Below are 13320 nucleotides of genomic sequence, written 5' to 3'. Positions count from 1 at the left end.
GTGGAAGAGAGGAGGCAGATTTAGAAGTGAATGCAGGAAGGAAAAGCTAAACACAGTTGGACTGCTGTAGCCAGAAAATCAGAAAATGAATTAGCACTGCATTTCTCTGCCAAGCACAGGATATCCATCTCATTTTTAATTTTTTCCTGAGCCATGGATATAGAGCTAAATAGATGTGATAAAAGGTCAGGGGTTTTAAACTCCACACTTAAACAATAAAATGATGGGACTGATTGTCCTGAGACCTTCTGCAGCTCATAGGAAGGACAAAGACAACTTTGGTGTCTTGATCCTGTTTCATGGAGTTCAGGGAAGCACTGCCCTCACCTTGTCCTTCAGGGGAAGAGGTTTCTTCCTCATCTGGATATGTACAAACTGTCTGCTCAAATACTTCCCAGGCAGCCAGGAAGTTACAATGATACTGCTAAACTTGGTGTGATTTTCAAACCTCCCCATCTTGATTATCAGCATCTCTGAAGATTCATTTGTCTCTTGGGGCTTGCTGTTTTCTCAAAATCTAACAAATCCCATTTCTTTGCAAGTAATGACAAAACTATGGGGGGAAAATAAATAAAAGAAAATAAAAATAGAATATAATAAAAATAGAATAAAATAAAAAGAGAATATAATAAAAATAGAATAAAATAAAAAAATAGAATAGAATAGGATAGAATAGAATAAAAATAGAATAAAGTATAATATAATATAGTATAATATAATGTAATGTAATATAATAGATTATAATATAAATAGAATAAAATAAAATAAATTAAAATAAAATAAAATAATAAAATAAGCAATGCTATGAAAAAAGTAAAGGGCCAAAGTCCAAATAAATTTCTGAGACTCTAAGAATTAACCCTATCTGCAGGCAGATTCACCCCCATCTGCAGGAATAATCTGGTTCTTCCTCTTGCTCTTGAGGGCCCCAGCTCTCCTTGCCCTGTGCCCATCTCAGAGGGTGTCTCCTGCCAGGGCAGTGCCTGTGTCACTTCCCCAGGACCTTCCCCTGCTGTGCAGCTTTCTGCTGCCTCCCCATCCTCCTGCTCTTGTTCCCACCCGTCCCTGTGCCCAGGTGCTCAGAGTTTGGCAGCAGGGTGGGGACAGAGCTGGCCCTGTGAGCCACCCCACTGCCCTGGAGCAGCTCCTGCAGCCCTGGGTGCTGCCACCCCACCCCAGAGCAGTGGGGACAGAGCTGGCACTGTGAGCCACCCCACTGTCCTGGAGCTGCTCCTGCAGCCCTGGGCGCTGCCAAGGCAGGGGGAGCTGGGGCAGAGCCTGGGGCAGCTCCATGGCAGCACACAGGGCTGCTTCTGCTCAAGACTGCTCCCAATAAAAGTGATTTATGAGGGCTTCTTTTCCCAAGGTGGTTTTGAAGGAATGACGTTGATATCTATATCTGTCATTTATAAAAAGCAGAGAAGGGGGGGGTTTTCTTTTGTTTCTGTTTGATTTTATTTTCCTTAATATCAGATATCTCTGTGGAACAAGTAGAAGAATTTCTCTTTTTTTTCCCTGTTTTTAAAGTGTGGTCTTATTCCCTGGATTAAATTTCAACATTACCATACAACATTTCACTTACCCTGTGTAGTGTTGCAGTGGTGAATACTGAGATGAAGCTACAGAAATCTGAAATCAAGAAGTTTTTTATCTATTTTAAAACTGCTCAAAGTCATTCTAAAGTTAGGAATAAAGAAGGTATATTCTCTGGAAAAAGAGGGGACATTCACCACAGTTTGTTTATTCTTCTTTGTTTGCAAAATAGTCCTCCTTTCACCTTAATAAATAGAAGAATTAATGAAAGCTTTTTTTGGCACCCTGACTATTACTTTTATATAGCCATCAAAAGGAAATGTGAACAGGATTGACAATTTCATTTATCTTTGTGATAGAAATGCAAAGTAAAGAATTTGTAGCAAGTTCTGTGCACATCATAATAAAAGGGCAGCAAGAAACCCTTTTCCAGCCAGTGCAATTTATTTACCTCTTTTCAAAATCAACTCCTTATTGTGTGCCTACAAATCTGCCTGCTCTGAATACGCATTCAAAGAGGAAGAAAACAGGGCAACTTTCAAAAGGATATTACAGAGGAAATTGCAAAAAGTACTTTGTAATTAGTTGGAAGTTTTGTCAAATTGGACAGTGCATTTTTGTGCATTTCAATAAGGTATAAAAAATGCACTCAGCTGATGACCAGGGGAAAGGGGAGCCAATGTGAGACGAGCAAGGTCCATTCCTCAGCAGCAGCAGCAGCAGCAGCAGTGTCCATCCCCAGGAAAGGTGCAGAGGCTCTCATCTGCAGAGGGTCAAAGAACAGAGGAGATGGTGACCCTGAGGCAGAACTGATTTATGTATGTTGGGATTAGGTACTGCCAGGTGAAAAGGAGTGTAAGATGAAGGAGCTGAAATGAAGCCTTTGAAGTTCTGCTTCTCCATCACAGGGGCTTTTCCCTTCCTGTTCCCTGGGGATGGAGATTGTTAGCTGTCTGCCACTGCTTAAAAAAACACAAATTGGGTATAACAGCTTGGAATAAGTGACCTAAATCCGTCTGTCCCCACCTGCTGTGTCCCCCCTGCTCAGGTCCAGTGGCTGTGCTGGCCCTCACTGCTGCAGGCAGGGGCTGCAGCTCCACACGTGCATCCCAGTGCATCCCTGACTCATCCTCAGCTGGAAGAAGGCCCTAGTGGGAGTTAGCCAATATCTAGAGCCCTGAAAGGCATTGCCTGCTAAGATGGCTGGGGAAAGGAGCCATTCAATTCCATGAGCAGGTGATTCCAGCAGTTCCCAATGAGAACAAAGGTCAGTAATAACATTTGTATAAAATGTACTTGGGGTTTGTTATAGGAATGGAAGAAAAATTTACTTCTTGGGTTGAGGAGAAAAGCATCAAGCAAAGTTCTAGAAATAATTAATTATGGGCACAAGCAAAGCAAGTGTTTCAAACACAAATCCTACAGTGCCCATCAGGCACCTGCCAGAGAATTCCAGATAATCAGCCATGAGAGGTGATTAATGACAATGAGCAGCTGGGAGAAAATAACAGACTCTCCATGCCACTCCAAGCTGGTATTTCCACAGGGTCCTAATCAAAGAATGGATCCCCACCACTGCTGTTTAACTAAACCAAAGGTTTATGTGGCTCTTTGTCCTGGAGATAAGGTGCAGTCTCTTCACAGAGATTGTTAAATTCAACTCACAAAACCTCCAGTCCAAAGACAGGGATAAAAGCAAAACCATTGCTGAGTCCAAGACAGGAACTTGGCAGCGTGGGCATCAGGAACACCTTCCTCCTTTCCTCTGTCTCTAAACACCAGCACAAGTCAAATGTGGAAAAAATAATTCTTCAGTAGAAACAACTCTGAGCACAGAGTTTTCATGTGCTTTCTCTGCTTGGCATTTCATTGAATTTGCAGAAATCTGACAAATCTAACCAAGCATTAAAGTGTGTAATAACAGTGATAACTAAAAAGCAGGCTTTGAGGGAGCATGCACAAGCAAATGCAGACGATGAAGAAACATAAGGAGAATTTCTGATTCATGATGAAGAGATTGAATCATTTGGTCAGACAGTTTTAGTAATACGTCATTTATTCATTAACTTGTACTGCAGAATACTCCTATTTATTTTGAGTGCAATGGCAAAGTACAGCTGCACAGAATGTAGGCAGAGAGCTAATAAAGGATAGTTTTAGGACAGTTGCTGTTCTAGATTTGTAAGCAGGCATTTCCATAATTAATAGTGGAATCACCACATCCAAAACATTCACTTGGGTAAAATGCCCTCATATATTATCAAGGTTATGCTAAAGCCTATCAATAACTTTGGAGAATTTTTAAAAATTGTAGGCAAATATATTTGTAGACTAAAAGGTGAATCATTAGGTTTTGCAACAAATTTAACTTTGTAAATATGACCTTTTCCACGGCCTATAATTTCTGATCACATATCTATAGAAATTCATGCTATGGTATTTACATTTCATAAACTACAAAGGTTGTTTTCAGTGTGTGTGGAATATTGTGTCAAATGCTCAGTGCAATACAACTCAATAGCATAGAAAGTTGTAGTTTGCTGAATATTTCTGGAAGCAGATCTCTGTCAAAAGTGCAACTTGTTTTTTCTACCTGAGTGAGCCCCAGGTTCAAATGCAATCAGATGAACATTTCAGTCTTAGCTTTAAGTCTACCATTAGCCAAGGAGTGTGGAAAGCTATCAGCCATTTCTCAGGAAAAGGTCAGAGATAACTGCCATAACTGCCAGCAGCTGTGGCTGCATGTGCAGGTTGATCCAAGTACACCAAAACAACAAAAGAGATCTTGGAAGAAAAACAAAGTACATATGACAGTGTCTTAAAAATGTAAATCTTTACAGTAGTCACATCAGAGGAGAACCCTGCCTGCTTTTTTGTCATCTCTGGTTATTCATTTAACCCTGAAAAGGTGAGATACTTTGGAGGTTTCATGACAGCAGTGCTGGGGAGGCCACCCTGGCCTCACTGCCTGAGTCCTTTGAGCCATAATTGCTAATTTCAGGCCTCTGCTTTTGGCTTGATGGTATCACATTAATAGACAACCTACAGATGACAGAAGAGCTTCCTAATGCAAAAAAAAAAAGCTTATTTTTATCAGAATTTTCAATAACCATTCACTGAAGTTCACTGCCATGAACTTCACCATAGTCTAATCAGCCAACCAGCCCTGCCTATTTGATTTGGCTTTTCTAATCCACAAAACACAACCATGAAGTTGCACTTTAAAATACACATTTCATGAAAAGGAAAGGTTTTGTAGAAAATCATAAGGATCAATGAGGAATCATTGTGGTACTTTCAGGGTCCCAGGACAGAGGAGGAATGATGAATCTAACTCCATGTTCTTAGAAGGCTAATTTATTATTTTATGATATTATATTAAAGAATGCTATACTAAACTATACTAAAGAATAGAGAAAGGATACTCACAGAAGGCTTAACAAGATACTAATGAAAATATGGTGACTCACCAGAGTCCTGACACTGCTGGACTGTAATTGGTCATTAAGTCAAAAGAATTCACATGTTGGATAAACAATCTCCAAACCACGTTCCAAAGCAGCAAAACACAGGAGAAGCAAATGAGATAATACTGTTTTCCTTTTTCTCTGAGGCTTCTCAGCTTCCCAGGAGAAGAATCCTGGGCAAGGGAATTTTTCCAGAAAAGATGACAGTGACAGAACCATCACCCATAAGGTAAGAGGGTGCTCTATGAAGCAGATAATGTAATCCTGGTAATCAGGACAAGATGAAGCGTGGTGAGGTTATGATTTGAAATCCAATCCAGAAGTTTCCCATTGAAAGCCTCCTTTGAAACACTGGGGATGGTGTTTATAGCAGGAGCCATGTGTGCCATACAGGAAGAAAACACAAATAACATTTTCATGGGGGTTTTGGCCTTAGAATACATTTTGGTGAGGATTTGGCTGTCAGCTTCCACATAGGCTGGTTTAACTTGGGAGCATGGAATAGACTGCAAATACACACCCAGCTCTAAGCAAAACACTGCTTTTGCTGGGATAGAAAACTCAATCATGCTTAGATTTGTCCTCACAGTGCTCATCTGCTAACATTGTATTGGTAATTAGTAATAATCAGTGTTGAGGCTGAATCCATTCTGGGTATCACCACAGTCAACATCTTCATAACTTCTTCCCAGCTTCCTCCTGAAACTCTGAACTGCACAGTAGCCAAAACTAGTGAGTGGTGGCAGGATCACAGCTGAATGCAAAGGGCTCTAAGAGAGAACACATATTGTGGTGAACTTTATACAGGATTATGGGGATTATCTCCTAAAAAAAGATCAAAATAAGGCAGACCTTCTGAACAATGGAAATCTCTAACTAGCAGTGTGGTCAATTTATTTAAACAAACATCTATTTTTACATGGTGGATTAATTTCCGATTAGTGAAGTGAAAGCCTTAATATTTAAGCATCTGTAAACATCTGAATTCTAGAATTTTTATTATTTTATTATTTATTTACAACAAACGTTGTAACTGTTTGTTTCAAATACCTTTCTGCTCATGAAACCTTTATCTTCCCTGTGTGGCTGCAATGCACTGCAGGCAGGTGAGGCTCTGGGTCCTGGGCTGGGCAGGACCTTCCTGGAGCTGCAGAGCCCCAGCCCTGGGACCACTGCCCTGCAAAGCCTCACAAATGCCACCCACACAGCCTGAGTCCCAGAAACCAAATGAATTCCCAGCATCTGTGGAGCCTGTCCTGCCTAATCCACCTGGAATTCACCAGATGGGATGGAATTCACTTCACTGGGATGGCTGCCTGCACATGGCTGAGGTGCAGCTTGGGGAAGAAGCATTCTGCTCAACATTTGGCACTGTGCAGAGGGTTTAATCTGAGCAAAGTCACATCCAAGCACCAGGACTCTCACCCAGAAAAGAGACTAGGAAGGGAGAAACATGTTGATGTGTTTGAGTTTTGGTATCTATGTGTCATCCCTCATCCCCAGCCACTTTGAACAAGTGTGTGTAGCAGTTTTTTCTCTAAAGGTCTGCAAGTATAACTATTTGTCCATGAAACTCTTTGTTAGAACCATTTGCTCACCTCTAAAGATTCATTTAATGAAGACATTTTGTCTCAGACTTTTCCAGGATGCTTTTGTAGATTAATTGCTGGGACTTGTGTATTTCTGCAGTGGTCATTATTATTTTCCTTGAATCCATCTTTCAATATGTTAAATACCTCTTCTGAGTACTGGGCTTTGTCTACAGCCAGTGTTTTCTGCCCACCCTTTTCACACCTAACAAACTCCTGTCTGATGGAAATTATTAATTACCACTCTGTAATGCACAGCTTCTAATCCACACCTACCAAATGAGCTGCTGAGGTTAGGTTTTGGTGTTTCTTACTAGAATCAGTACAAAAGGATGAAAGGATGACCCATCAGAAGTTAACCAGTTCAGATCTTGGGATAAGGGAGGTGAGAAATAATTATTTTTAATTTCATTTCCCTGAGAACACTGAGAAAAAACATCAGAGTCTGCACATGAAGGATGTGGAATCAAGAATGATCTGCCTTTTAGTTTCCATATTCATTCCTTTTTTTTATGGCAGTATCTCCCCAGGTCTGCTAGTGCCACAAACTCTTTGGAGAATGGGGAGAGGCTCCTCTTCCTGGATGTTTTTGATCCTCTGGGGCTATGCAACTCCTTCTTCTTTGGAAAAAAAATCCTTTAGGGCTGTGTGCTGCAGGAAAATTACCCATGACAAAATTCATCCTGGCCAGGAGTGTGTTCCAACCTTGGCAGCCAGAAGCTGAAGGCATCCCTCCCTCACACCTCACTTTCCCAGGTCAGTGGCTGCAGCTCTGAGCCCAGCCCCTCCCAGCTGAGTGCCAGCATCTGCCTGACACAGCCCCACTGGCCAATTCCTCTCATTCTGGGGATGAGCAGTTCCATTTTCTGGATGGATTTTCCTTCAGCCTGAGTCCTTCCTACCATAAAACACTGATGTGCCAAGAGGCCATTCCAAAGCTGCCCAGTGTCAGCTCCCACTCCCATCAGCCGTGCAGCTCTGTAGCCACGGCGGGCACTGAGGACACAGCAGCAGGTAACACCTGACCCTGCCTGGAGCAAAGAGTCATTCCAGGGGTCCCTTAGCAGCCATGGTCCCTCTCAGCCCCTGAAGCATGGCTAAGGGCTGGGATCACCCACAGAATGAAGAGGTATGTGCTCAGTGGAAGGGTTATCTGCAAACTGCAAGCTCTCCTCCTGTCCCTTCCCTTCTCTTCCCACCAATGCAGGTGGGATGGGGGAGTGCAGGGAGCCCCTCTCTGCCAGGCTGCTCCAGCCAGGCCTTCTCACCCAGCCACAGCTGCTGAGAGGAGCAACAACAGAACAGGGAATTGGGGCCAAATTTTCTTTCTTTTTCATATTAAAAAAAAAAAAAAAGTAATATAAATGATTAAGTCAGAGCATCTGATTCATCCATACAGCATGAGGTCAGGTGTTTCACTTGATAAATGAAGACATTGACTTATTAGCTCAGTTCTGGCAGAATTATTAAGAGTGTGTTTACATTCAAGCTCATTAAGAGAGACATCTGAAACCAGAAGCATCCAAAATTAATGGATGCTTTTGGAGACTGTTGGCTTCAATGAGTTGTGTTGCATTCTTTTATTAAGTGGATAGGTTTTTGTGGTTTAGGCAGAGAGCAGCTGCAGACAGTTCCTTAAAAAATGTAAACGTATTCTTAATCTGTAAAGAAAAATTATTGAATACCTAGAAGCTTTTCTGTGCATCAGTCCATATATTTGCACCCAATATGATTTCCCATGTTGTATGTGTTTTATGTGTACTATAAGATTCTTGTTTCACTTGAAATTTTCCTTGCACTCTGATCTTTTGTGCTCTAGTATTAATTGGAAAGATGGGATTTCTGTACATTTCCTGCTTACACTGATTTAACAAAGGTCATGATTTTGGCTTTACCAACTCACCAGATTCCTGCTGTCAACACCTTTTCTCTTGCTGTCTCACTCACCCATGACTCCAAAACATGGTACACTGATGTGCTATGCACTCAAACCCCAAACTGCCAGCTGCAGGAACCCACATCCATTTGGAGTATCCCCTTATGTTCTCACAGCTTCAGTGCCATTTATAAAGGTATTTAATATAGAAACTCTTATAAATCATTTAAAGCACAACAACTCTGAATACCACATATCTATACAGAGACACTATGTCTCTCTATATAGAGATCTACATAAAATAAAATGCATTGTGTGTTAAACAGATTTTATACCAGTTGGTGCTGGTGGAAGGCCCACAGGTGAGCACAGGAGCCTTGCCCCTGTACCTGTGAGGAATCAGAGGCCATCACTCTGCAGAGGATGCTGCAAGTGCTGCTGACTCAGCTTGCTCCCTGCCTTCTGCAGGAGCAGCTTCCTCTCTCCCAGGCAGTCATTCCTGAGCCCCCTGGCAGCCACATCAGGAAACCTAATTCAGCCACCTTTAAACTAAGCTTTACAAGCTTTAGCTTCAGCTTGACCAGAGGGATGCAAGAGGTGACTTTCTAATGGTAACTGTTTTCCTTCCAATTGTTTATCAAGTATTTATTATTTAAAAAAATAAGGAAAGGAAAATGAATCATGTATCCTAAGCAACACTCACTTTCCCACCTCTACTAATCAGGTTTTATTTGCTTAGTATCTGTGATGTAGCAGTAATTACACTAATTCTCCAGTCACTCATTGAATCTCTCTCAAAGAACTGGATAGATGTGACTTGAATTTCTCATCCTTTAGATTTTCTAGCTTCATACTAGCGGAGAGCCCAGCGTGATGTGATCCTGGCAATGCAAATAATGTACAGGAAAGACAAAACAATCTTAGCTTTTTTCAAAAGCAAAGCAAACTCCCTGGTTCTACACATGGGAGAACATATATTTTTCTTTATAATATTGCACAGCAGGTACCTCTTCTCCCCCTTTACATTTGGAGGTTGTTGAGACATTTATATTGCAGGTCACAGAAACACTTGCAGAACTGAGATGCTTAAGTGTTTAAGAGTTTGCTGCAGATCTGTTGGTTTTTTACATGGATTTCTTTCCTTATGAGGTGCTGGGAGTTCTTTGAGATCAAATATATGTTGGTTTTCTATGTGGGAGATGTTATGAATATCTGTGAGCACAGTGAGAAATACAAGGAATTGCCAAACTCAGAGGTGTTCTCTCTTGGACTATGGTGATCTAATATCATTTCTAAAGATCTTGGTATAAGTGAAACATTTTACTCCCAGGAAGTAACCACAGTGTGTAGGTAGAGACATTTCAGAGTCAAAAAAATTCACTTACATTCTGTTGGGCACTGCTGGGACATCTTGGAGTCACAGCTTCTCCTGGTAAAGTGGAATTCTGGCTGCTACCCTGCACTTAGCACACTTCTGCAAAGCAGAGTATTTTTTCTAATTCCCAAGACTGAGCTGAGCTGGCTTTTACTCCTCTCTCTGCCTCTGGGTGATCCACCTCACTCAAGCTCTTCCCAATAAATTTGCTCAATCCCTTTGGTGTGCAGGGGCTGCACTGAGCAGTGGAGGAGCAGCAGCTCCCATCTGCTGCAGGCTGAGCTGCCAAATGCCAGCCCCACGTGCTGATGGACATGACAGATGATAATTTTTGTATGTTTTCTTCTCATGCCACCTTATACTCCTGTCTGTTGGGCAGCCAGCATCATGTCTTGTATTAAAACAGGCTATATGCTGTAAATTTCAGGTATGTTTTACAGTGTGGAATAACCTGCCTTTCTGGCTGTCTTTGGTTTTGTTGTAAGCATGGTGTACTAGAATGTGAGATTTTGTTGCATTATTATGAAGATGTTGTCCTCTCTTTCCATGTGTTTCTGCATGAGTGTCTCATCCTGTTAGATCATTTAACAAAGAATGTCAGATAAGAAAGCAAAAGTAGAAACTAAAGTTAATTAAAAATGCATTGGCTGCATAAAGTGAGCCTGGCCAGAATGCAGAAACATGCTTTCTACCTTAATCAGTTTCATGGAAAGTTAAATAGAGTTTTGTGGTGGAAATGTCACTTGTCCAGAGTGAGGATAAATAAACCAAAGAGGTAGCACAATCTGCCAGTTTTAACCCTGAATTTCCTCATATGACACCAATCAGTTCTTTCTGAGATACTGTGTTAGACTTCTGACTATCACCTGGATCCTGGAATAACTTCAAGGCAGTGCAGTCCTTGCTTGGAGATGGGAAATGGGAAATTCACAGTGTATATTGAAAACAATCCAGCCCTTTGAACTTGCAGCTTTTATGACCTTTTACAAACTCCTTCCAGGAACACAAATATGGTGTTCATATTTGATCAGGCCCAAAACAGGGATTGTTTTGGGCATGATCAGGACTGGAATTATGGGGGGTGGGAAGGCAGAAACCAGGCAATTATACCTCCTGATTTGATGTTAAACCAGTGACATTTTAAGGGAACCAGGGTGGCAGTTGCCAGCCTGTTTTTATGAGCTGCTCTGAGATAGAAGCTCCACAGTGAAGGTCACTGTACTGGAAGCAGAGATGTGAGCATTTTAGCATCTCTCTACTTTTGCTTTTTTGGGTGTCTTTCCATCCAATATTCTTTTCTGCCCTCACCTATTTTCTAGAGCAAATGCAGTTTGCAGAAGCCCCTCAGCCACAGCACACTCAGGCTCCAGGGGGGCACCCTGAGCCCCAGAGGGGGCTGGAACCCCTCGTGGGAGCTGAGGGGCAGCACTGCCTGCTCCAGCCCTCCATGCCCACAGGGGTCACGTGCAAAGCATTTACTTTCTGTGACTGGAAGCAAAATTGGCTCCTGTGACTGCAAAAACATGTCAGTCTAATGAGAAAAATGAGAAGGGAAAAAACCCTGACAAAAATCTAAGAATAGAGTGTTGAACGGGGCTTATTTCTGCCAGAGGATTTAGGGGAGAGATGAATATTACTTAAATATGGTAGGAATACCATGTCACATCAAGAATGTTACAGCAGCTCAAAGTATGTCTCATCCCACATGCTTTGTGTGTGTAAATTTGGACATTTCTGCAGCTTTCTCCTTTCCAAAGGTAATCTGCACTGCCCTAATTTCTGAGTGGATTAACTCCAAACAGGAGAGAAGGCTCCTCCAGCAGCCATTAGAAAGTGTTTTGGTCATTCAAACAGAGGAGCTGCTAGTCGTTTAAAAGTATTCCAGGGAGAATTTACAGACATTCTCCAAAGTAATCAGCTACACAGTGCTGGAGCCACTGAGGGGATTTCATGAGCTCCTGTAAAACAGAGCCCAGCAGCACCCAAAGAGCTGTGCCCCTAGCAGCCCTGAGAGTGGCAGTGCCTGCCTGAAGCACCAGGCACTCAGCCACTGCTCAGCACCATCCCCTCCCAGGGCACTGGGGCTCTGCATTCCATACCAGGGGGATCTGGGTTAGGGGTGCAGTGTGACAATGGGGCCCAGAGATGGCAGGGATGGCTGTCCCTTCAGAGGAACTCTGCTGGTCCCATGCAGTGCTCCCTTCACACTCCTGGCTCACCCAGAAAGGTGCTCAGGAGTCAGGAAGGGGACTTGAGAGCTTTCCCAGCCACCAGCCCCTCCAGGAATGAAGCCAATTGTACAAAGTGATGGAGAGCCCTGTTACAGAACAAATGCTCCTGTGCTTGGGTTTATCCTACGTTAGAGGGATTTTCTAGTAAAATCAGATTTGGAAGTGGAATACTATGGAAATGCCATAGAATTTGTCCATAAAAACAACCAAATTCAGTTTGCCCAAGTGTAAAATATTGTTACCTATCTGCCATACAGACAGCTGCAGCAAAAAAATAAGATCAACTAATCATGGCCTTTACTTTAAGCACCTGAGTAGTTTCCCTGATTTCTGAGAATTGCTGGATGATGCTGCAGAATCAGCAACTACAAAGTGAGCTTCTCCCTATGACATTGCTGCCATTCATCACCTGTTTGGGGTAAGAGTGCAGGCAGGTGAGAGCTTTTGCTGTACAGGTCCCTTTTGCTAGCAGGATTGAATCAATAAATGACTTCAAATGCTGTTATGATCCTAAGAGCAAGATGATTTGCACAGAGTACTTGCTAGTGAGTGTAGAGCACCATAGTCCCTCATTATAGTTTTAGCAGGAGAACATAAAAAGAGTCTTGGATTACTCTAACTTGAGACTGTGAAAACCACACTGTTGTGTTTCTTACTCCTTACTTTAATTGAACACCAAGATATCAGCACTTCAGTGTCAGCTGCTTCACATAAAATCAAACTTAGAGGGTAGTAAATACAGCAGAACTGAAGGTTTAGTGTTATATATTGAGAGAACCATTCAAGATAGAATTGTCTCAACCAACACTACTACTACAATAACAACCTTAAATTTATTAAAATAGAACTAAGTTTAAATGCACTTGCCTTTCCTTTTCATTTTTATTACGTATTTTTTATTTCTAAGAACCAAAACTCACTTAACATAAACTGGGTATTTTCACTTTCCCAGCTGTTGTAAATTTTCACAATGTTGCAATCTCAGAAGAACTTTTTAAACATCAATTTTAATAAAAACTTGAGTAAAAGTGTTTAAAACATGATTTGTCACTAGCCATTTGATGTAAAAATTACTTGTTTTGATCCTGCTTATCCAAGAGGAGCTTTCTAATCAATCCTTGTGCAGAGGGCACAAAGTTGTGGAATTGCCTCTCTAGCAGAAGACCAACTTAACCCATTCCTGGGATTTGACTGGGAGACTTGTGCTGCTGAGCAGAGAGGCTGCTGGATTTGCTTTCTCAGGTCTGTC

Source organism: Agelaius phoeniceus, chromosome 12 (assembly GCF_051311805.1).
Source record: "Agelaius phoeniceus isolate bAgePho1 chromosome 12, bAgePho1.hap1, whole genome shotgun sequence".
NCBI classification, from domain to species: Eukaryota; Metazoa; Chordata; class Aves; order Passeriformes; family Icteridae; genus Agelaius; species Agelaius phoeniceus.
This window is presented reverse-complemented; position numbering follows the sequence as displayed.